This window comes from Felis catus, chromosome B4 (genome assembly GCF_018350175.1).
Source record: "Felis catus isolate Fca126 chromosome B4, F.catus_Fca126_mat1.0, whole genome shotgun sequence".
Lineage (NCBI taxonomy): Eukaryota > Metazoa > Chordata > Mammalia > Carnivora > Felidae > Felis > Felis catus.
Genome location: NC_058374.1, coordinates 41615377 through 41641755, shown reverse-complemented (window position 1 = coordinate 41641755; position 26379 = coordinate 41615377). Strand labels below are relative to the sequence as shown.

At 40.4% G+C, this 26379-nt stretch overlaps 1 long non-coding RNA gene across 2 annotated transcripts; it reads left to right on the top strand.

Annotated features, from left to right (window-relative positions):
• Positions 1-1346: 1346 nt before the first annotated feature.
• LOC102900868 lies at positions 1347-25976 on the top strand. Of its 2 annotated transcripts, none has more exons than XR_006600492.1 (4): positions 1347-1548; positions 4003-4089; positions 6623-6749; positions 25912-25973. It is a non-coding gene; the product is annotated as an uncharacterized LOC102900868 (long non-coding RNA). The 2 variants fall into 2 exon arrangements; XR_002743769.2 differs by having other exon boundaries at positions 1351-1548; positions 25916-25976.
• The last annotated feature ends 403 nt before the right edge of the window (positions 25977-26379 follow it).

Genomic DNA, 26379 nt, shown 5'->3' with positions numbered 1-26379 from the left:
CAGGGAAGAAGATCCCTTGTCTCCCAGGAGGTGGGTGAAAAGCCTCACATGTAGCAGGTGGTCATTACTTCTCCCTAGCAAGGTCTTACGCCCCTCTTTCATACCTGAGATAATTGACGGTGAGGACACCTGATTTTAACTTTTCCTTTCTTATTTGGGGCATGGCAGTTTACCTTTTTTCTCTAAAGTAAATATTACACAAACCAGCAGCAATTCTCCGAATACAGAATAAGATATAAAGCCTGAGGAACAAATCATCCATTGGTTTTTGCCACTTATTAGAAAATTACCTCATGGGGGACGCCTGGCTGGCTCAGTTGGAAGAGTGTGCGTGACTCTTGATCTCGGGGCTGTGAGTTCGAGCTCCACACTGGGTGTAGAGATTACTTAATACATAAAACTTAAAAAAAGAGGCTAAAAAAAAATCCCCAAAACAAAAAACAAAACAAACAACAAAAAAATTATCTCTTGGAAGTGAAACAGTCCCAAGCCTGGCAATTTCATGCTCTTCATGTGTTGCTTTTAAAGCTCATCTTTGTCCAGATGAAGAAAAGATTCTTTTTTTTTTTTTATGTTTATTTACTTATTTATTTATGCTACGCACTGAGCGGAGCCCAATGAGGGGCTCAATCTCATGACTGTGAGATCAAGACCTGAGCTGAAATCAAGAATTGGGCACTTAACCGATTGAGCCACGCAGGCGCCTGGGTAAAGGATTCTTACTTGGCCTAGCATCTCAGCCTGCCCCTCAGAAATCTCCAAGGGCTTCCACACTGGTGTTTTGGGTTTTGTTTTCTCATAAGTGATATATATCATTCTAGAATTTGCTTTTTAAATCCAATAACATAGCTTGGAGATCATTTTATGATATAGAGCTACTCATTTTGTTAAATAGACAATGGATGTACATAGGGTTTTTAGCCATTCTCCTGTTCATGAACACTCCCCTGCCCAAAACATTTCATTATAACAAATGGTGTCGTATAAACATTTCATACCTCCCTGTGCATGTGGGAGTGTGTCTTCAGAATAAATACTGGGCATTGGAATCGCTGAGTCATAGGGTATGAATATTTTTCACTTTAATAGATACTGGCAAGTTGCCCTCCAAAGTGGCTCTACCAACTCACACACCCACCAGCAGTGGAATGAGAACACATATTTCCTCACATCCTGCCAAATTTCATATTAGCAAACCATTTCTGACAATCTAATTGGGGGAAAATGCTGTCTCATTGTTGTCTCCGTGTATGTTCTTTTGATTGCCAGTGAGGTCAAATGTCTTCCACAATTATTGGCCGCTTGTATCTCCTCTTTTGTGATGTCTTTATCCTTGTGACGCCACCAGTGTTCTAAAGTCCACTCTTGGCTCTTCTCTACAAAATCCTCTGCTTTGTGACCCAACCTTCAGGGCCTCTGCCAATCCTGTGGATCTCTTCAGATGTTCACCATCTCCCTAGGAGCTGAGAGAAGCCACCTGGTGGCAGGGGAAGTCATTCTTGTCTCCCCACCTTAACAAGCCTCAGGACACTTCAGATCTGCTCAAAGGTGGTATTTCTTAGCTCATTTGGGAGCTGGATGTTGGGACTTGGCTGACCTTTATTTAGATTCCTCTGTTTCAGCACCAGATGCCTTCCTAAGATCTATACTGACCTCGAGCCCAGACTGAAGGACTCCTTGGTGCATGTTGACTCTTTTTAAGTTGAGATAAAATTAAACATTTTAATCATTTTATAACGGGGGTGCCTGGATGACTCAGTCGGTTAAGTGTCCAACTCTAGATTTTTGTTTCAGGTCATGATCTCACGGTTGTGGGGTTGAGCCTGGTGTTAGGCTCCGTGCTGGGTGTGAAGTCTGCTTAAGATTCTATCTCTCTCTCTGTCTAAAAAAAAAAAAAAAAAAAAAAAAAAAGTTCATCTATTTTATATGTGCAATTCAGTTGTGTTTAGGATTTTCACAAAGTTGGGCAAATAGCACCACTATCTAATTCGAGAACATTCCCATCTCTCCTAAAAGAAACCCCATACTCATTGACAGTTAGTCCCACTTGTTCCCTCCCCTCTCTGCCCTCCTCCACCCCCCCCAAACCATTTTCTGTGTCTATAGATTTGCCTATTCTCACCATTTCATGTAAATGGAGTCATATAATATGGGGTCATTTTTATGTGGCTTCTTTCACTTTAGCATCATATCTTCAAATTTTATCTATGTTGTAGCATGTAACATCAGTACTCATTCCTTTTTATGGCTGAATAATATTCCATTGATGGATATACCACATTTTGTCTATCCGTTTATCAATTGATGGACATTTGGGTTGTTTCCACTTTTTTGACTATTATGAGTAATGCTGCTATCAACATTCATATTGATACAAGTACAGCATGTACAAGTTTTGTGTGAACATATGTTGGGTATAACCTATGATTGGAATTGCTGGGTCATATAGTAACTCTATGTATAACTTCTTAAGGAACTGACAAACTAACTGTTTTCCATAGCAACTGAACCATTCTGCATTCTTATCGATGGTACATGAAGATTTTAGTTTCTCTACATGCTTACCAACACATGTTAATTTCCATTAAAAAATTAGACCTATCCCAGTTAGAATGAAGGGGTATCTCATTATAGTTTTGATATGCATATCCTTAAGACTAATGGTACTTAGCATTTTTTCATGTGCTTACAACCATTTGTATATCTTCTTTGAGAAATGTCTATTCCTTTGTTCATGTTTAAATTGGATTATTTGTTGAGTTGTAAGAGATTCTTTATATACTCTGGATACTAGACCCTTATTGGATATATGATTTGCAAATATTTTCTCCATTTGATGGATTATTTTTTCACTTTCTTGGGAGTATCCTTGATACATAAAAGTTTTTAACTTTGATAAAGTCCAATTTCTTTTGTTGGCATTTTTTTCTTTTGATTTTGGTGTCATATGAAATTGTTGTCTAATCCAAGGTCAAGCAGATGTATATCTGTTTCTTTCTAACATTTTTATGGTTTTAGCTCTTACATTTATTTTTTTGATTGATTTTGAGTTATTTTTTTGTATACACTTTGAAGTAGGGGTCCTACTTCATTCTTTTGCCTGTGGATATACATTGTCCCAGCACTATTTGTTGAAAAGGCATTTCTGTTCACATTGAATATTCTTGGCATCTTTGTTAAAATCGATTGGCTATAGATACATGGGTTGACTTCTGGACTCTTGAATTGATTCAATTCAATTCTGTCTTTATGTCAGTACCACACTGTTTTAACTACTGTAGCTTTGTAGTAATTTTTGAAATCAGAAAGTGTGAGTCCTCTGACTTCTTCTTTTTCAAGATAATTTTGGAAATTTGGTGTTTCTTGCATTTCCATACGAATTTTAGGATTAGCTTGTGCCTATTTCTGCAAAACAAGGCAGTTGAAATTTTTATAGGGGTTGGATTGGATCTGTACATTAATTTGGGGGAGTATTGTCATCCTAATACTAGTAAGTCTTCTAATCCATGAACACAAGGTATCTTTTCTTTTATTTAGGTCTCTTTTACTGTCTCTCAACATTTCGTAGTTTTCAGTGTACAAGCCTTACACTTTCTTTGTTAAGTTTATTCCTAAGTATTTTATTCTTTTTCGTGCTTTTGTAAATGAAATTTTTGTCTTAGTTTCATTTTCTAATTGTTCATTGCTCGTGAAGCATGTTGGCTTTTGAGAGAGGCAGTGGTTTTCCCCACAGAGTTGGAAAGGGATGCCTTGTGCCGTAGGCGTGTTGCTATCACACCCTGTGGGCCATTGCTTGGGCTTACTTGGAACTTATCTGAAGTCACAGATGGAGAGTTTGATTCTGTGATGCAAAAGGGAAATATATCTGACTCATCTTCCCCACACTCCCTCTGCTTCTGAAGCCTTCCTCAACTGGGAGAGGAAGAGAGTGGGTTGGTGGCCAGGGCTTCCCCTTCTCTTACAGCTGCTTCTCCTGACCCTCTTCACCTTCATGGTTTTAAGGGCACCGCTGAAGTTATTCCTGAAGAGCAACGGCTGTGACAACCTTCTCTCTCACCTGCAAATTGGGCCAGAATCTTTCCTCCTTTGGTGAGCATCTTGTCCATAGAGGAATGTTGAGGGTGATAGGCACAGGCAGAGTCCTGGAGGTTGGGAGGGGATGGGTCAGAGGAATCTAGGGAGGGGGTATAAGGATCAACCAGATGGTAAAAATTTGAGAAGTGGAGGACCAGTCAAGGTAGATCTGTGCTGCCTAGGCTATGTCCAAGGCCATTTCTCTTCTCGATCACTTGTTAGCTGGGCCAGTGACTCAAGTTGTGAGTCTGTTTCCACTGTAACATGAGGATGCTGATACTTGCCTCACAGGGTAGATGTGAGCGGTCAAGTGTGGTAACATGGGGACACACCCTGCCGAGGGCTTGACACAGAAGGTGTTAGTAAATACTTCTGGGAGTAGGAGTTGATCATCAAACTCTTTTCCTTCTAGGGGTTGGGGCAATGTGAGAGCTCAGGATTCCTGAAGTGTCACAGAGCTAATAATGGAAGGGAAAGGGTGGAGAAATCCTTCAGGAAGAGGTATAAGGAAGGCCTGTGGGACAAATTTCTCCTTTACTAGAGCTCAGAGTTAGCAATGGGAGCTTTAGGAAGGGCAATGTGGAGGATTCTGGGGCTGAGAAGACCCCATTACATTTCATGCCATAGAAATGGGACAGGCTGGCTAGGGACAGTTGCAAGAAGTAAGATGTTGCAAGTTTATATGTTTTATATTTGAGAGCATAGAAAAATAGGCTATGCATAGTTATTAGAATTTTAAAGAAATATTAGTTTATTAAAGTAATCAATGTCAAAATCTAATTTTCTGATGCTTTTTAAGTTTGAATTACAATTTTTATTATTCTATTTTGAATCTAAATAAATTTGAAAATCTTACTTATTGCTTTTCTTTAATTGCAGCCTATAGATTTTGTTTGATTATTTATAATATAGTAAAACAAAGGCAACGATCTTCACTTTTGGGAGCACGTTTTTATTGTGGTAAAGTACACATAACAAAATTCACCATCTTAACCATTAAGTATACAGTTCAGTGGTATTAAATACATTTACATTGTTGTGCAACTATTACCATCTATTATCATCTTTATAACCTTCTTCATCTTTTAAAACTGTAACTCTATATCCATTAAACAAAAGCTCTCCATTCTCCCTTACTCCCAACCCTTGGCAACCACCATTCTACTTTTTGTCTTTATAATGTTGTCTATTCTAAGTACCTCATGTAAGTGGAATCATACAGTATTTGTCTTTTTGTGACCATATGACTTTCAGTGTATTTTTCTTTTATTACCTATGCCTTTGATGTCATATCTAAGAAATCATTGCCAAACCAGTGTTGTGAAGCTTTCTTCCTGTGTTTTCTTCGAAGATTTTTATTGTTTTAGGTCTTACATGTAGGTCCTTGATCCATTTTAAGTTAACAGATGAGGGTCTAACTTTGTTCTTTTGCATGTGGACATCCAGTTTTACCTGCACCATTTGTAGAAAAGACTGTTCTCTCCCCATTGAATGGTCTTGGCACCCTTGTCAAAATCATTTGAAAAAAAAAAACGTATGTACAAAGGTTTATTTCTGAGCTGTCTATTCTGTTCCATTGGTCTATGTTTGTCTTTATGCCAATACCACACTGTTTTGATTACTTTAGCTTTGTAGTAAGTTTTGAAATCAGCAAGTGTGAGTTCTCCAGTTTGTGCTTTTTCAAGATTGGTTTTGCTATTTGGGTCTCTTGAGATTTCACATATATTTTAGTGTGGATTTTCCTATTTCTGCAAAAAATATCATTGGGATTTTGATAGGGATTCCATTGAATCTATAGATCACCTTGTGTAATATTGATATTTTAACAATATTAAGTCATCCAATCCACAAACATGGAATGTGTTTTCATTTATTTATGTCTTTAATTTCTTGCAGTGATGTTTTGTAGTTTTTATTGTACAAGTCTTTTACCTCCTTGGTTAAGTTAATTCCTTAGTATTTTATTCTTTTTGAAGCTATTGTAAATTAAATAGGTTTTGTAACTTGGTTTTTTAGATTGGTCATCATTTGTGCATAGAAATGCAAGTGGTTTTTGTGTGTTGACTTTGTATCCTGCTATTTTACTGAGTTCATTAGTTTTAACAACTTTGTGTGTATGTAATTTTTAGGGTTGTCTACATATAAGATCATGTCATCTGCAAACAAAGATGATTTTACTTCTTTTTTCCAATTTGGATACTGTTTATTTCTTTTTCTTGCCTAATTGCTCTGGCTAAAACTTCCAGTACTGTGTGGAATATAAGTGGTTCTTTAGGTAATTTCTTATTGTAGAGGACAAGCTTTGAGTCATCATTGAGTATGGTATTTTTGTGGGCTTTTCATATATGGACTTTATTACGTTGAGGTAGTTCCTTTCTATTCTTTTTTTGGGGGGGGTATTTTTATCATGAAAGTGTGTTGATTTTTGTCAAATGTTTCTTCTGCATTAATTGAGATGATCATGTGTCTTTTTTCCCTCTTCATTCTGTTGATGTGTGGCATATTACATTGATTGATTTTCATATGTTGAATCAACTTTGCATTCTAGGAATAAATCTCACCTAGAAGATTATGGTGTATCTGAAGATTAAGATTGGTGTATGGTGTATCTGAAGATTAAGAAGATTAAGGTGTATACACCTTATGGTGTATCACCTAGAAGATTATGGTGTATGGTAAGATTATATCATGATGTATAATCCTTTTTGTTAAAGTTTATTTATTCATTTATTTTGAGAGAGAGAGAGAAAGAGAAAGACAGAGGGAAGGAGAGAGAGAATTCCGATCAGGCTCTCTGCTGTCAGTGCAGACCCTTACATGGGGTTTGACCTCATAAACTGTGAGATCATGACCTGAGCCTAAATCAAGAGTTGGATGTTCAGCCAACTGAGCCACCCAGGTGCCCTTATAATCCTTTTAATATGCTGAATTTTATTTGCTAGCATTTTGTTGAGAATTTTTTTTTTTTGCATCAATGTTCATAAGGGATATTGGTCTGTAGTTATCTTTTCTTGTAATGTCTTTGGCTTTGGTGTCTGGGTAATATTGGCCTCACAGAATGAGTTAAGAAGTGTTTCCTCATTAAGGCACCTGGCTGGCTCAGTCAGTAGAGCATGTGACTCTGGATCTTGGAGTTGTGAGTTCCAGCCCTACGTTGGGTGTAGATTTAAAATAAATCTTAAAAAAAATAAAATCTTAAAAAAAAACCAAACAAGCCATCTTCCTTCCTCTTAAATTAAAAAAAAATTGAGAAGGATTGGTATTAATTCTTCTTTAAATGTTTGGTAAAATTCATCAGTGAAGCCACCAGGTTCAGGGCTTTTCTTTATTGGGAGATTTTTTTTTAAGATTTTATTTTCAAGCAATCTCTACACCGAATGTGGGGCTTGAACTCACAACCCCAAGATCAAGAGTTGCACACTCTACCAACTAAGCCAGCCTGGTGCCCTGTTGGGAGATTTTTGACTACAGATTCAATCTTCTTACTAGTTATAGGTCTATTCAGATATTCTAGTTTTGGGTATGTCTTGTGTTTCTAAGAATTTGTTCCTTTCATCTAGGTAATCCAACTTGTTAGTGTACAATTGTTCATAGTACTCTCTTATAAGCCTTTTTCCCCCTGTCAAATAGGTAGTAATGCTCCACTTTCATTTCTGATTTTAGTAATTAAGTTTTCTGTGTTTTTCCTGTAGTCCATCTAACTAAATGTTTGTCAATTTTGTCGGTCTTTTTGAAAAAGCCAAGTTTTGGTTTCATTGGTTTTCTCTATTGTTTTTCTATTTCCTATTTAGTTTATCTCTGCTCTAATCTTTGTTATTTCCTCCCTTTTGCTAGCTTTGGGTTTGGTTTGTTCTTTTTTTTTAAGTTTATTTACTTATTTTGAGAGAAAGAAAGAAACAGAGAGAACAGGGGAGGGGCAGAGAGAGAATCTCAAGCAGGTTCCACGCTGTCAGCACAAACCATGAGATCATGATCTGAGCTGAAATCAAGAGTTGGACGCTTAACTGACTGAGCCATCCAGGTGCCCCTGTTCCCCTTTTTCTAGTTACTTAAGTTGTAAAGTTGGGTTGTTGATTTCAGATTTTTCTTATTTTCTTATTTAAAAAATTTTTAATGTTTTATTTTATTTTTTGAGAGACAGAGTGTGAGCAAGGGAGGGGCAGAGAGAGAGACAGAATCTGAAGCAGGTTCAAAGCTCTGAGCTGTCAGCACAGAGCCCAATGTGGGGCTTGAACCTGCAAATGCAAGATCATGACCTGAGCTCAACTGACTGAGCCACTCAGGCACCCCATCTTATTTTCTTTTTAACGTGAGCATTTACAGGTATAAATTTACCCCATAGTACCACATTCATTGCATCCCCCAAGTTTTGGTATGAACCTTTTGGCTAGAACCACCATCTTCTGGTAATTTGCCAGAATGACCAAAACAAAGAGAAAGAGGAGGCACCTGCTATACGTTCTCTAGGCCTTTTAGAAAACAGAGTTGTTCCTTTGGCCACTAGCATGTGAATCTACAAGAAAGGTGATATTGTAGACATCAAGGGAATGGGTACTATTCAAAAGGGAATGCCCCACGGATGTTACCATGGCAAACTGGAAGAGTCTACAATGTTGCCCAGCATGCTGTTGGCATTGTTGTAAACAAACATGCTTACAGGGTTTGATTCTTGCCATGAGAATTTTAATCTATGTGTTGAGCTTAAATATTAAGCACTCTAAGAGCTGAGATAGCTTCCTGAAGCATGTGAAGGAAAATGATTAGAAAAGGAAGGAAGTCAAAGAGAAACCTACTTGGGTTCAACTGAAGTACCAGCCTGCTCCACCCAGAGAAGCACACTTAAGCTGCTGGAACCCATTACCTATGAATTCATGGCATGATATATATATATATATATATATATATATATATATATATATATATATATAGAGAGAGAGAGAGAGAGAGAGAGAGAGAGACTCTAGACTCTAAAAATGTTTCTCTTAATTGAGTAGAAGTGTGATATTCCCTCTCCTAAAGAAAAATTTAAATCAACACACACACACACACACACACACACACACACACACACCAAAAACCAAAGTTTTGGTATGTTGTGTTTTTTTTGAAGTTTACTTGTTTACTGAGAGAGAGAGAGAGAGAGAGAGAGAGAGAGAGAGAGAATGAGCAGGGGAGGGTCAGAGAGAGAGAGAGGGAGAGGGAGAGAATCCCAAGCAGGCTTTGCACTGTCAGCACAAAGCCTGATGTGGAGTCATGAACCATGGGATCATGACCTGAGCCAAAACTAAGAGTCAGACACTTAACCAACTGAGCCACCCAGCCGCCCCTGTTGTGTTTTTATTTGCATTTGTGTCTAAGTATTTTCTAATTGCACTTTTGATTTCTTTTTTGATCTATTTGTTGTTTAATAGTGTATTGCTTAATTTCCATAATTTTGTGAATTTTTCAGTTTTCCTTTTCTAACTTCATCTCATTATAGTCAAAAAATATAATTTGTATGATATCTACCTTTTAAAATCTATTGAGACTGGGGCACCTGGGTGACTCAGTTCATTGAGCATCTGACTTCAGCTCAGGTCATGATCTCACAGTCTGTAAGTTTGAGCCCCACGTCAGGCTCTGTGCTGACAGCTCAGAGCCTGGAGCCTGCTTCGGATTCTGGGTATTCCTCTTTCTCTGCCCTTCCCCCACCTACACTCTGTCTCTGTCTCTGTCTCTGTCTCTGTCTCTCTCTCAAAAATAAATAAACATTAAAAAATTAAAGGGGCGCCTGGGTGGCGCAGTCGGTTAAGCGTCCGACTTCAGCCAGGTCACGATCTCGCGGTCCGTGAGTTCGAGCCCCGCGTCGGGCTCTGGGCTGATGGCTCAGAGCCTGGAGCCTGTTTCTGTATCTGTGTCTCCCTCTCTCTCTGCCCCTCCCCCGTTCATGCTGTGTCTCTCTCTGTCCCAAAAATAAATAAATGTTGAAAAAAAAATTTAAAAAAAATTAAAAAAAAATCTATTGAGACTTAATGTGTAACCTAATATATGGTCTATCCTGGGGAATGTTCCATGTACACTTGAGAAGAATGTGTATGCTATTGTTATTGGGTAGGGTGTTCTATACATGTCTGTTAGTTCTAGTTGGTTTATTGTGTTGTGTAAATCTCTGCTTCCTTACTCTCTGGTTGTTCTACCCATTACTGTGAGTGGGATTTTGAAGTCTCCAACTATCATTGTAGAACGGTCTATTTCTCCCTTCAGTTCTGTCAGTTTTTGCTTCTTATATTTTGATCGTCTGTCATTAGGTGTATAAATGTTTATAATTGTCATATCTTCTTGAAATATTGAACTTTTTATTAATATATATTAACCTTTGTCTTTTGTAACCTTTTTTTGGCTAAAAGTCTGTTTTGTCTGATGTTAGCATAGCTATTCTTGTTCTCTTTTGGTTACTTATTTGCATGAAATATCTTTTTCCATTCTTTCACTTTCAATCTGTTTGTGTGTTTGGATCTCAAGTGATTCTGTTATAGACAACATTGAGTCGGATCATGTATTTTCAGCCATTCTGCCAATCTCTGTCTTTTCATTGGAGACTTTAATCCATTTACTTTTAAAGTAATTACTCATAAGGAGGGGTTTCTTTTGTCATTGCCCTATATGCTTTCTATATGCCTTATAGCTTTTTTGTACCTTATTTCCTGAATTTTTCTTTTTTTGTTCTTAGTTGATTAAAAAAAAAATTTTTTTTAAATGTCCATTTATTTCCAAGAGAGAGAGACAGAGACAGAGCACATTGGGGAGAGGAGCAGAGAGAGGGGGAGACACAGAATCAGAAGCAGGCTCCAGGCTCTGAGCTGTCAGCAAAGAGCCTGATGCAGGGCTCGAACCCACAAACCACAAGATCATAACCTGAGCCAACGTCGGATGCTTAACCAACTGAGCCACCCATGCGCCCATATGCTTAGTTGATTTTTATACAGTGAAATATTTAGTGAAATGATGAAATACTGTGGTGAAATAAAGCTTGTATTTAACATCCTAAAGTTATAACACTTTGGTTTGAACTTATACCATTTTAAATAGCATACAAAAACTCTACTCCTTTACAGCTCATCTCTGCCCCTTTCAGTTGTTGTTTTCACTTTTTATACATTGTGTACCCCAAAACATAAGCTAATCTTTATTTTAAGTTTATTTATTTATTTTGGGGCTCGGACTCATGAGCCATGAGATCATGATCTGAGCCAAAGTCAGACGTTTAACCTACTGAGCCACCCGGGTGCCCCTAAACTAGTAATTTTTTTAACTGCATTAGTTTCTTACATTATGTAGAAAACAATATTTGTTTGTTTATTTATTTATTTATTTATTTATTTATTTATTTATTTATTTATTTATGTTTTCATTTATTTTTGAGACAGAGACAGAGCATGAGCAGGGGAGGGGCAGAGAGAGAGGGAGACACAGAATCTGAAGCAGGCTCCAGGCTCTGAGATGTCAACACAGAGCCTGATGCGGGGCTCAAACTCACGGACTGTGAGATCATGACCTGAGCTGAAGTCAGATGCTTAACTGACTGAGCCACCCAGGTGCCCCTAGAAAACAATATTTAAAGTCACAAACCAGAAGTTAAAGTAATACTAGCCTTTCCACTAATAGTTGCTTTTTTTCTTCAAATGTATTGATCTCTTAAATCAAAGCAAAAAGTGAAGCTATAGGCCACTCTTATAATACTAACTTTTATAATTGCCCATGTATTTACCCTTATTGAGATCTTCATTTCTCTGTACAGCTTTGAGTTTCTGTCTAGTGTCCTTTCATTTCACCTTGCCAGACTCCCTGTCTTTCAGGGCAGGTCTAGTGGTCATGAAGCCCCTCAGCTTTTGTTTACCTAAGAATGTCTTAATTTCTCTCTTACTTTTGAAGGATAGTTTTGTTGGATATAGTATTCTTTGTTGATTTTTTTTTTCTTTTAGTACTTTGAAGGTATTGGCCCATTGCCTTCTGGCCTCCAAAGTTTCTGATGAGAAATCTCCTGATAATCTCATTGAGCACCCCCTTTATGGGATGATTTGCTTCTCTCTCACTGCTTTCAAGATTCTTTTTGTTTTTGCTTTTTAAAAGTTTGATTATATGTGTCCTGGTATGGGTCTCTTTGAATTTATCTTACTTGGAGTTCACTGAGCTTCTTGGATGCTGATATTTATGTCTTTCATCAAATTTGGGAAGTTTCCAGCCATTATTTCCTTAAATATTCTTTCTTCCCCTTTCTCTCTCCCCCTTGGCCTTCTGGACCCCTTTGATGCATATGTTGATCCTCTTGTTGTCCTACAGGACATCATTTTTTCCCCCTATTCCTCAGACCTGATAATTTCTATTGCTTTATCTTCAAGTTCATTGATTCTTTTTTCTGCCTACTCAGATCTGCCTTTGAATCCCTCTAGTGACATTTTCATTTCAGTTATTGTACTTTTCAGCTCCAGAATTTCTTCATGGTTTCTTTTCAAGTTTTCTATCTCTTGGTTGAAATTTCCATTTTATTCAACACTATGCTTTCTTGACTTTCTCCACATCTTCCATTAGTTCTTTGAGCATTTTATCTTCCATTAGGTCTTTTTCAGAGATAGTTTCTGTTGATCAATTTTTTTTTTTGGAATGGGCTATACTTTGCTGTGTCTTTATATGTCTTGTGATTTTTTTTTTTGGTTGAACATTGGACATATGAATCTAATAATGTGGTTAACTCTGGAAATCAGATTCTCTCCCTTCCTCAGGGTCTTTTTTTTTTTTTTTTATTATTGCTGTTAGCTTTCTCTGCACTGAGTATCAGCCTGAGATATAAACTTAAAGTTTTCTCAGATCTTTTCTGAGCCTTTCCCTGGGCATACATTGTCACTTTCCAGTTTTCCCCAAATATGCAGTTGTTTTTAAATGTGCTAGTTGTTAGTGTCTGGCTCCTGAAAGGGGAAAAAAGTGAAAAATTAAGGCAGGAAGGGCACTAGCCTTTTAAGTCCCCTTGACAAAATTTCATCCACAGAGGGAGCACCTTGCAACAACTGGGGGAGTTGCACAAACAGAGCCTCCTGCCTCTTTATCTGCACCTCTCTGACCAGAAGCAGCAGTTAGCTATCAGAGCATAGATTGCTGATATTTATAAGATGGTGTCTTTTTTGCCTGGCCCAGCTCTCCCAAGCTGTGTGCAACCTGCTCCAAGAACATGTGCACAGCTGCCTGTCATGTGGCTGGGGACAGGGAATGGATAGTTGCTACTGTGATAGTAGCTGAAATTGACCAAAATTAACCATAATTTACCATCCAAGTCTTTCCCTGGAAGTTGAAGGCCTTCAACAGACTCTAAAACAGCTACATGAGACAGATTCTGCCAGTGCAGATGTTGTCTAGGAGAGGAGCCAGATTTCTGGTGCTTCCTATGCTACCATCTTCCTAGAATCCCTCCAATAATCTTCACTTTTTTAACATTAACATTTGATTAACTTAAACTGAACAGTCTAAATTCCACAAACAATTTCACCTACAACTATAGCCCACTGAATGTTTTAAATATTTTAAATTACATATCTAAATCTCAAATATCTGGTTTTCTTTTTGAGCGCTTAGATGCATGACTGGATAAGCGTATTGACCCTAACAAGAAAAAACTTCCTAAATACTTAAATGGTTTTTGTAAGTCTAATAAATGTTTAGGCATAGTGAATCATAAGTGCCCCCAAACATGGTAATTCTGTTTATAGTAACGCCTTTTACATGCTTGAACTTAGAATCACTAATTGAAAATCAGTACAGATTTTTTTTATTTCAGATTTTTATTATCACTTACAAATTGTATTTTCTCCTCTGATTCTTTCCATTTATTTGTTTGTTTGTTTTTTATTTATTTATTTTGAAGTATAATTGACATACAACATTATTAGGTATTTCAGGTGTACAACATAGGATTCAACCTTTGTATATATTATGGAATGATCACTTCAATAAATCTCCTTACCATCTGTCGCCATACAAAATTAATACAATATTATTCATTATATTTCTTATGTTTTACATCATGTCCCAACGACTTAGTTTAAAACTGAAAGTTTGTACTTCTTGGCCCCCTTCACCCATTTTGTTCTCCCCCCCAACCCTCTCCCGACTGGCCACCACCCATCTATTCTCTGTAACAATGAGTCTGGGTTTTGTTTTGTTCTGTTAGCTTTGTTTTTTAGATTCTACATATCAATTCCACGTTTTTAATAAAATAATGAGGCTAATCTTATAACACTACTATGTTAAATTCTTTTAAGCATTACCAAAGCTTTAAAAAATTTTTTTTTAATGTTTTTATTTATTTTTGAGACAGAGAGAGACAGAGCATGAGCAGGGGAGGGGCAGAGAAAGAGGGAGACATAGAATCGGAAGCAGGCTCCAGGCTCTGAGCTGTCAGCACAGAGCCTGATGCAGGGCTCGAACTCACAGACTGTGAGATCATGACCTGAGCCGAGGTTGGACGCTCAACCGACTGAGCCACCCAGGTGCCCCAAGCATTACCAAAGCTTTAAATACAAAATATACATAGATTTTTCCCAATGATTCAAACTTATTTGAAACTTAGCATGAGTTTGATTTGCTGCATCACTTTTGATTTTTAAGAAAAATTTTTTTAATGTTTATTTTTGAGAGAGAGAGAGACAGACAGACAGAACATGAGTTAGGGAGGGGCAGAGAGAGAGGGAGACACAGAATCCAAAGCAGGCTCCAGGCTCTCAGCTGTCAGCACAGAGCCCGACGTGGGGTTCGAACTCTTGAGCTGTGAGATGGTGACCTGAGCCAAAGTCCACTGCCCAACCGACTGAGCCACCCAGGCGCCCCACTTTTGATTTGTATCAGTGAAGGTTTGTCCCGAGAAGAAAAACCACTATGGGTGACATGGAATAAGGAACTGGTGACGGATCTATGGAAGTCTGTTACCTCTGCATCTGTGGTGGGCCTGAAATCGTCACAGGTCAGTGGGGAAGAAATACTGGATGTGAAGTTGGGGAGGGCAAGGGCCAAGTGGAATCTGTATCTGTCCCTCACCACCCCAACCCTAATGATCTGGGATGTCTGCACAGGGACCTGGTGATGCATACATGGAGTTAGAGCCTGAAGGAAGTTAGATGGAAGAGATCTGACAGGAGCTGGAGGCCCTGTGGGACTGGCTGCTACCCATGCCCACAAAGTGAACCAGAAGAGTAGCAACGAGATACATAAGCTGCAGCAGTCCTAGCACTCCAAGCTGACCTTTACAGCATCATGGCTGCTTCTTCAATTCTGCCTTTCTGCCTTTCCGACCTCACGCACGGTTGTCTTGTGGCCAATTCTAACCTTGAGTCATCCAAAAAATATGGCTTCATCATAGCTAAGCTGACATAGTACAAAGCCACCTTGTTAGTTCCAAACCTTCTTGGAGTTCAAAGGACATCTCTCCACTTAAAGCAGCAGTTTTCCTATCTCCCGTGGATGATGTATGACCATGATCTGTGATTACTATCTCAAGATGGCTAAGTTGTCTATTTGCCAGAGACTTGAGGTTAGGATGCCAGACCTAGGGCTTGCAAATGATCTAGGTGAGTCTTCTCGACTTAAATGTTTTCAACTCCATTTATAAATGTAATATTTTTGATTTTGTCTAAGCTCATACTCTTCGGATGGGCTTAGATTTGCTTCCTGTCTTCTGTATCCAAATTGCACCCTCACTAGAGTACATGGCAGTGTGGGATCCCCACTCAAGCTGCAGCTACTCTTGGTAATTCTTCCCTTTGGCCTAAGTAAATATTGGTCCTTTCCTTATTCTTGTCTGAGTGGGTCACTACTATAGAGATATTTGAATGACATCCCATCTGCATAACCTACAGGGCTGGGTTCATAACCTGGAAATCATACTAAGGACTTCAAGCACTGGGTTCAGATCCTTCGGAGCCCCAGGAGTGACTCCAGGCAGGGCATGGAGAGCAGAAGTGTGTGCACTATGTATATCCAGGACCAGGATCTTCATCGGGGTCACCTCTAGGGAAGGGACTGAAGTCAGCAAGAACCACACACAGACTTTGCATTAAAAAGAACAACAAGGACCCCTGCAGGACACTGGGTGTGTGTACAAGGGCTTTGTGGACCAACGTATAACTCAAGTTATACTGTATAACTGTATAACTGAGCTCAAGTTTTGGCTCAGTGCCTGGGGAACTGCTCTTGAGTCCTACTGAGCCGAGAAAAGATGCTTGTTGCCCCATCTGTCTGGGCTTTGAGTGCCACCTTGTGGTGGAATAGTGATTCTGATCTTCAGAGGGTCCCGTGCTCTCACAGGAACCCAATCTTCTGGCCCCAAGGCCATTACTATTAAAACACAAGGGCGGAGGTGTCAGTCATTTGACATCTCCCCCAAAGCTTTTCTGTGTCTGTGGTGCAGGCTGGGTTTCAGTGAGTCCTAGGGATTTGGGGAAGCCCCTAAGTGAAGTCAACTGATAAGAGGGGAGGGACTTAGTTCCAAAGACTCCAGTCTGTAGTTGTTAAGGATTCTGTCTTTAATAGAATTCCAAAGAATGTGCCAGAGTATTATGTGATCTTAAAAGCCCCTGTACTTTCCAGCCTATTTTAGCCCAGGCTGCAGACCAGTGGCTCTTAGCTCTTTTGGGGTCAAGGGGGCTCCTCTGAGGATCTGAAGAGAGAGGTAGATCTTCCTTCAGAAAATGCACAAGCATACAATATTGTGAATAGAATTTCAGGGAGTCAGTGAACCCTTTGGGATCCAGGAATGCCTACGGTTTGTAAAACCTCTACTCTAGACGGCTGCCTCTGTTAGTATTTCAGAGGCTTGATGCCCTCAAATGATGTGCTGTCCTTCAGAGATTAACAATGTCCACGTAAGGACGAGACATCTGGAGACAGAGAAAGGACATGGTAAAATTTCTTCTCACAAGAGAAGTAACATCAGTAGCTTCAAGATGTATAAGGAGCTGTCTTGTGTTGAGAAACAGATGTTCCTTTTGTGAAAATGTCTGAGAAAGACAAGTGACGGAAATAGATGATTTACATAATGAGGTAAAAGGCAAACCACTTTCTGGAAGGGTCTCCTAAGGCAATTCTTTTTTTTTTTTTTTTTCCTTCTAATGTTTATTTAATTATTTTGAGAGGCTCCTGGGTGGCTCAGTCAGTTAAGTGTCCAACTTCGGCTCAGGTCATTATCTCCCAGTTCAGGGTTCAAGTCCTGCGTCGGGCTCTGTGGTGACAGCCCAGGGCCAGGAGCCCGCGTCAGATTCTGTGTCTCCCTCTCTCCCTGCCCTTCCCCTACTCTCTTCCTCTCCCTCTCAAAAAGAAATAAACATTAAAAAATTAATTATTTTGAGAGAGAGACAGAGACAGAGGCAGAGAGAGAGACAGAGAGAGAAAGAGAGAGAGGGACCACGTAGGGGAGGGGCAGAGAGAAAGGGAGAGAGAGCATCCTAAGCAGGCTCCACACTGTCAGCACGGAGCCCCACTTGGGACTTGAACTCACGAACCATGAGATCGTGACCTGAGCCAACATCAGGAGGGGGATGCTTAACCGACTGAGCCACCCAGGTGTCCTGGAAAAGAGGATTTTAGAGTTGGCAGGAACTTCAGGCATCTGTTATTCTGATCCCTTTATTCTCAGACAAGCAACATGAGGACCAGAGATATAAAATGTCATTCATTCATTTATTCATTCATTCAGGCTTATTAATCACTTCCTGTGTGTTAGGAATTGGACTTTGCATGAGGAATAAAAGAGGAAAAACACTGAGGATAATCTACTGGGGTAGAGAGGTATATAGGTAAACGGCCATAATCCAATAAGATTAATCATCTTAATGGAGGCTATTCAAAAAGCAGAGGAAGTTTACCAAAACAACAACAACAACAACAACAACAAATCCAATACATCTGTTACAGTAAGATGACTTTACAGAGGAGGTAGCATTTGAATTTACAACTCGATGGATGAATGGAGGTTTGCTAGGTGGCCTAGCTGTGTTTGTTGCAAGCTTCAGCAATGGTATCCAGGTTGGTCAATGCAATATGGTGCCAGGCCAAGGGAGGAGGGAGGTCTAAAATCCAGCCTGCGCTCCACTGAGAGGAAGAGGCATCTTTTTTTATTTTGCACAAAGGCACAGTATGGGCCTCCAGTTCTGCGATGTAGGCGAAGGCATAGAAATGTAGAAGAGCAGGTGTGTCTTGAGAACGATTAGTTCTGCGAAGCATTGGCTCAGCATTGCTAGTGTAAAAGTATAGAGTGAGAGGTGATGAGACCCGACAGGTAACGAGGGCTTTGTCCAGGACCATAGCTTGGAGTAGGACCGCTGGGAATGAGACCTGGGCGTCTTCCTCCCAGACCATTGACCTTTCTGCAGCACCAAATTGTCTCTGCTTAGACTGTGAGCTCTGGGCTGGGTGCTGGTGAGCACACAGTGAGGAAGACACACAGGCCTTGACTGCGGGGTTTGCAATCCGGGAAGAGGGCAAGATCTTTGAAGAATAGGAACAGTGAAATGTGATAAGGAGCAAACAGGAGAAGAAGGAGCACAGGACACAGACTCAGGACCCAGAAGCGCTTTGCCTCAGGCCACAGACCAGGCGCTGAGGAGGATTCAAGGTCAGGGCTGTCTGACTTCAAAGCCTTAAAAATGCCCACGCTCTTTAACTCAGCAACTCCAGTGCTAGGAATCTATCCTAAGGAAACAAATGAAGATGTGTTCAAGGTATAAGGATGTTCTGTGAAAAATTTTTTATAACAACAAAACATTAACAAAAGGACAAAATCTAAATGTCCAACAGTAAGAGATTGGGTAAGTGTATTGTATTAAAAACGATAGACTATCAGGGCCCCTGGGTGGCTCAGTCGGTTGAGTGTCCAACTCTTGATTTCGGCTCAGGTCATGATCCCAGGGTCATGGGATCAAGTCTCACACTGGGCTCACACTGAGCATGGAGACTGCTTAGGATTCTCTCTTTCTCCCCTTCTCCCCTCCTCATGTGTGCTCTCTCTCTGTAATTAAAATATTAATAATAATAAGTAATAGAATATAAAATAGCTATTAAAATGATGTTTTAAAAACTATGTTAATAAGGAAAACGGCTCAGTACTTTATTGAATGAAATGAGCAGATTTAGCTACATGCTGCGTGATATTGTTTTTATAAAGAGATGAGGAATTTATACCTGGTAGGGCATAGTAGTGATTAACTTAAAGAGATGTGATGATGGGTGACTTTTATTTTATATACATTTTGCTAACCTGAATCTTCCGAGTTTTTCCTAAAATGAATAGGTCTTACTTATGCAACAACAACACGTAAAGTTATAACAGAGTATTTTACAAAGAGTTTCGATCTCCTCCCTGGTAAGATGGGGTATCTGTTAGGATTAGATACGATAAAGCATTTAACACTCAGCACAGGGCTTGGCATATAGTTAGGCGTCATTAAATGTTAACCACTACAGCATTAACTACCACTGCTACTCAAATTACTAGTCCTGTTATGGCAACAGAACTACCCCCACACCAAGACTATCACTACAACTACTGCTGCTGGTTCTGATTCAGGGCCAGGACTTGAGAGGACTGGCTGGAGCTGTGATTTTGGTTTTCAGGACACAGTCCAAGTAAGAGGCTTTGCTTCAGTAGCAAATTTTCGATGCGAGGCAGAGTCAGAGACTAGAAAATGAAGTAGAGACTCAGTTCTCAGTCCAGCTCCCGGCCTTGGTGATGTCAAGTTCAGTGCCAGAGTGCTGGGTTGGAGCTGCAGGTGTGCTAGGTGAAGGCCTGGGCGTGGGAGGAGGGGCTGCAGAGGCTGGGGGCTCCTTGGAGAACCTCACTGAGCCTATGATTGTCATGAAGGCCCAGTCATGCTTGCCTTTGTCCGTATTGCTTGAACACACAGCAACTGAGAATCCTGCTCTCTCGGGAGTCCACCGGGTAGAGCTCTTGCCTACCAAAACAGATCCCCTTTGATACTTTGTACCACTTCCCCCCAAGCTGTTACCCAGCTAGGGGTTCTCTTTCCAAAGCCAGGCCTTATCCAATCTTATCACTGCTTCCCAAGTCTGCAACGGTTGGTGGTGGTCTCTGGACCATGTTCCTCTTCCAAAATTGTCTCCCACTATGAAGTATCAGACTGCCTCACAGCATCTTAGCGTATGCCAGCTAAATCCAACCACTTCTGGCTATTTAATTGATTTGTTAGCAGTAGGATCCCTAAAACTTAATGCCCCAATGATGATGATTATGCATTCTTTGTCTTTGATAGCATTTTCTTTCTTTTTTTCAATGTTTATTTATTTTTTTTTAATTTTTTTTTTTAACGTTTTATTTTATTTTGAGACAGAGAGAGCCAGAGCATGAACGGGGGAGGGGCAGAGAGAGGGGGAGACACAGAATGGAAGCAGGCTCCAGGCTCTGAGCCATCAGCCCAGAGCCCGACGCGGGGCTCGAACTCACGGACCATGAGATCGTGACCTGGCTGAAGTCGGAGGCTCAACCGACTGAGCCACCCAGGCGCCCCTGTTTATTTATTTTTGAGATAGAGAGAGAGAGAGAGAGAAAGTATGAGTGGGAGAGGGGCAGAGAGAGAGATAGAGGGATACACAGAATCGGAAGCAGGATCCAGACTCTGAGCTATCAGCACAGAGCCCCATGTGGGGCTCGAACCCACGAATCGTGAGATCATGATCTGAGCCGAAGTCGGATGCTTATCCAACGGAGCCACCCTGGCGCCACTTTGATAGCATTTTCTGAGAACACATGCAGTGTGGCAGGATGCAGAGGCATCTGAAAAGAGCTTGATTTTTTGTTTGTTTGTTTTAAAGAAGTTGACGCTTATTTTGAAGTGTAATGCATGTGCAATAAAACACATAACTATTAAGTGTGAAGTTTGATGAATCTTGACAATTACATACACACATATTATACCATTCTAATCAAGTTATGGAATATTTCCATTGCCCTGGGAAGTTCTTGTGTGCCCGTTTCCAGCATGCCTCCCCCACCCCATGAAATACAACCATTGTTCTAATTTTTATCACCATAGATCAGTTTCGCTGTTTCTAGAATTTCATGTAAACAGAATTCTTATTTTTGTCTAACTTCTTTTTTTTAAATATATATTTTTTAATTTTTTAACTTACTTTGAGACAGAGAGAGAGACAGCAAGGGAGCAGGGGAGGGGCAGAGAGAGAGAGAGGGAGAACAAGAATCCCAAGCAGGCTCCTCGCTCTCAGCACAGAGGCTGATGTGGGGCTCCAACTCACGAATAGTGAGTTCATGACCTGAGCTGAAACCACCAGTCGGACGCTTAATCGACTGAGCCACCCAGGCGCCCCTCGTCTTAACTTCTTTTGCCCAACATGATGTTTCTGAGATTCGTCCCGTGTTGCTGCCTATACCCATGTCTTTTTGTTAAGTGTATTCTACCACGTCAGTATACGACAATTTGTTTATCCGTTCACTTGTTGGTGGAAATGTGGGTTGTTTTCATTTTTTGGCTAATCGTGTTGAAGCTCCTGCGAACATTCCTGTCAAAGTGTTTGGGACACATGTTATTATTTTTCTTAAATAAATACTTAGGAGTGGAATTGCTTGGCCATAGGGTAGGTGTATAGTTAGCCTTCTAAGAAACTTCCAAAGAGTTTGCCAAAGTAGTTGTAACATTTCAGACTCGCACTAGTGATTTATGAGCTTTCCAGTTCTTCTATACACTTGCTAGGATTTGTGGTTGTCAGCCTTTACAATTTTAGCCAGGCTGTTTTATTAACCATGTGTTTTTATTTATTTTTAGCCATGTGTTTTTCATTTTTTAATTTTTTAACATTGATTGAGAGAGAAAGAGAGTGGGGGAGGGACAGACACACACACACACACACGCACACGCACAGAATCCAAAGCAGGCTCGTCTTTGAACTGTCAGCACAAAGCCTGTTGTGGGCTTGAACCCACGAACTGTGAGACCATGACCTGAGCTGAAGTGGGATGCTTAATGGACTGAGCCACCCAGGCGCCCCTAGCCATGTGTTTCATTAATGCAGCACTGCCCTTAGTCAGAAGCAAGGCTGTCCAGGGTCCCCATCTCAGGGGGCCCTGTGATTTGGATTGCCTTTCTCACGAATTTTAAGTCCCCCTCCTGTGCCTTGGACCAGTGAGCCTGGCAGTGCCATCGGGGGGGGGGGCGGGGATGCCTCCAGACTAGACCTGGTCCTTTATGGATCCCTGCCACCAGAACAGTGCTGATACACTGGTTTAGGGTGACTGTCGAATCGGATATGTTCAGGCCTCTGGGATATTAATATGGCTCACTGCCAACCCTTGGGGCTTGAGTCCTTTTTGTGGGCCTGTGGGTAGTCTCTCCTCTGTTCACATTACTACCATGGTGCTGCTTCCATTCTATAGCGCTCAAAAGGGCAGAGGCATGGGCAGGCATCCTACCCTAGGTCACCCCCCACACCCCATACTCCAAGGAAAGTCAACCCAACCCCTCTGCAGGCTCTGAACTATGGGGTCCTCTCTTGCCTGTGGCCGATATGGACATGTGTGCTTTTGGCTCAGTCTTTTTTTTTTTTTTTTTTTAACAGTTTTGAGATATAATTCACTATCATACAGTTCACCTATTTGAACTGTGCAAGTCAATGGTGTTTAGCATATTCCCAGAGTTGTGCAACCATCACTATAATTTTAGAGCATTTTTGTCACCCCCCCCCCCAGAGAAACTGGGTGGCCATTAGCAGTCACTCCCTATTTTCCCCATCTCCCCAGCCCTAGGCAACCATTAATCTACTTTCTGTCTCTATGGCTTTGCCTATTGTGGGTATTTCATACAAATGGAGTCATATGATATGTGGTCCTTTGTGACTGGCTTCTTTGATTTAGTGTAATGCTTCTGAGGTTTATCCATGTTGTACCATACCATATATTAGTAGTCCATTCCTTTTCATTGCCAAACAATGTCCCATTGTATGGCTATACCACATAAAATTTAAAAAAAAACAGTTTTTTGAGATATATTAATATACCATACAATTCACTTATTTAGCATGTATAATTCAGTAGGTTTTAGTACATTCACAGTGTATGCAGCCATCACGGCAGTCAGTTTTAGAACATTTTCATTATTGCGCCCCCAAAAATGCCCACACTCCTTAGCCATCTCCCCTCATTTTCCCTCAAACCCTCCCAGCCCTAAGCCATAGCCAGTCTACTTCCTGTTTCTATGGATTTGCTTACTCTCAATATTTCATATGCATGGAATCTTACAATATGTAGTCCTGTAACTGTAGTCCTCTTTGACTCAGTATCATGTTTTCTTGGTTTATCCATATTGTACTTCACTCTTTCGTATTGCTAAGTAATATTCCATTGCCTGACTAAACCACATTTTATTTACCTATGTATCAGTTGATGGACATTTAGATTGCTTCATCTTTTGGGCTGTTATGAGTAATGCTGTTATCAACATTCATGTCCAGTTGTACAACTTTTTTGTGCGTGGACATATGTTTTTATTTCTCTTGGGTGTAGACCTAGAAGCAGGATTATTGGGTCATGTGGTAATTTTATGTTTAACCTTTTTTTTTTTTTTTTTAATTTTTTTTTCAACGTTTTTTATTTTATTTTTGGGACAGAGAGAGACAGAGCATGAACGGGGGAGGGGCAGAGAGAGAGAGAGACACAGAATCGGAAACAGGCTCCAGGCTCCGAGCCATCAGCCCAGAGCCTGACGCGGGGCTCGAACTCACGGACCGCGAGATCGTGACCTGGCTGAAGTCGGACGCTTAACTGACTGCGCCACCCAGGCGCCCCTATGTTTAACCTTTTTAAGAGCTGTTAGACTGTTTTCCAGAGTGACTGCATTTTACATTCTCACTAGCAGTACACATGAACACTAGTTATTATCTGCCTTTTAAAAAAACGTTTCATTTAATAATCTCTACACCCCACATGGGGCTTGAACCCACAACCCTGAGATTAAAAGTCACACGTTCTTCTGACAGAGCCAGCCAGGTACCCCATTACCTGTCTTTTTTAAATTATAGCCATTCTAGCCGGTGGTATCTCACTGTGTTTTTTTTTTTTTTTTTTTTTTTAATTTTAATGTTTATGTATTTTTGAGAAACAGAGAGACTGAGCAGGGGAGGGGCAGAGAGAGGGAGACACAGAATCCGAAGCAGGCTCCAGGCTCTGAGCTGTCAGCACAGAGCCCGACGTGGGGCTTAGACTCACAGACCATGAGATCATCACCTGAGCTGAAGTCGGATGCCCAACCGACTGAGCCACCCAGGTGCCCCTCCTTTACCCATTTTTGAACTGGGTTGTTTGCTTTTTTTTTTTTAATTGTGTCATAGGAATTCTTCATGTATTCTAAATACATAAAGATGTATAATAAAGATGTATCAGATGTATGATTTTCAAATGTACACTCCCATTCTGTGCGTCGTCTTTTCACTTTCTTGATGGTGTCCTTTGAAGCACAAAGTTTTTAATCTGTTTTTATTTTTTTAAAGTTTTTAATTTTGGGGCGCCTGGGTGGCTTAGTCGGTTAAGCGTCCGACTTCGGCTCAGGTCATGATCTCACGGTCCGTGGGTTCGAACCCCGCGTCAGGCTCTGTGCTGACAGCTCAGAGCCTGGAGCCTGCTTCGGATTCGGTGTCTCCCTCTCTCTCTGACCCTCCCCCATTCATACTCTGTCTCTCTCTGTCTCAAAAATAAATAAACATTAAAAAAAATTTAAAGTTTTTAATTTTGATGAAGTCCAGTTTATGATTTTTTCTTTTGTTACTTGTGGTTTTATTGTCATGTCTAAAAAAACCATTGCCTAATCAAAAGGGTTAAAATAGATTATACCCATATTCCTTCTCAGAGTTTTATAGTTTTATCTCTTGCATTTAGGTATTTTATCCAGTTTGAATTAATTTAAAAAATATTTTTTAGCATTTATTTTTTTTTTGAGAGATAGAGACAGAGCACAAGCAGGGGAGGGGCAGAGAGGGAGACACAGAATCCGAAGCAGGCTGTGGCTCTGAGTGGTCAGAGCCTGCCCGATGCGGGGCTGAGGTCACATACCGTGAGATCATGACCTGAGCTGAAGTTGGAGGCTCAGCTGACTGAGCCACCCAGACGCCCCATCCACTTTGAATTAATTTTTATACACAGAGTGAGATGGGGCCAAACTCCATTCCTTTGCATGTAGATATCCAGGTGTCCCAGCACAATTTGTTGAAAACACTATTTTTTTCCCATTTGAATTATTTTGGGACCCTTGTCTGTCCTGGGTTACTCTTAGACTATGCTTGATGAGGGATGGACAGTTCTCATGTGATTGGTTCCTTGGAGTATCACGCCATAGTTTAGGAGTGAGCTAAGGATTTAAAAACATTTTTTAAATGTTTCTTTATTTATTTTGAGAAAGAGAGGCAGAGAGAGAGGGAGAGAGAGAATCCCAAGCAGGCCCTGCATTGTCAGCGCAGAACCCGATGTGGGTCTTGAACCTATGAACCATGAGGTCATGACCCGAGCCGAAACCAAGAGTTGGATGCTTAACTGACTGAGCCACCAAGCCTCTTCAGTCAACTAAGGATTTGAAAGAGCTTGCTGATTTGGGGGCTCTCCTCTTGTTCCTTCTTTTCTGAGATTGCCTTCAATTTCCAGCTCGACTGTGCCAAAGTCAGACTCATTAGCAAGAGTGCCAATTTCTCTTGAGCTCTATCCACCCACCTCCCCCATGCACATCATAAAAACCTCCAAAGTCAGATAAATATGGAACTCAGTATGTTTTCCTTTTTAAAATTTTTTTTTAAATGTTTATCTTTGAGACAGAGACAGAGCATGAGTGGGAGAGGAGCAGAGAGAGAGAGAGGGAGACACAGAATCTGAAACAGGCTCCAGGCTGAGCTGTCAGCACAGAGCCTGACGTGGAGCTCGAACTCACAGACCGCAAGATCATGACCTGAACCGAAGTCGGACACTCAACCGACGGAGCCACCCAGGTGCCCCTGTTTTCCTTTTTTTTAAAGCATTAAATCTCTTTCAGTTTCTACCCTTTTGGTCACTCTCTGATGTCTTCAAACAACTGTTTTTTATATTTTGTTATAAACACATATACAGTAGTCCTCCCTTATCTGTTGGGGATGTCTGAGAACACACATAGTGCTGAACCTATATATATACTACGTTTTTCCCTATACATACATACCTATAATAAAGTTTAGTTTATAAATTAAGCACAGTAAGAGATTAATAGCAATCACTAATAGTAAAATAGAACAATTATAACAATCTAC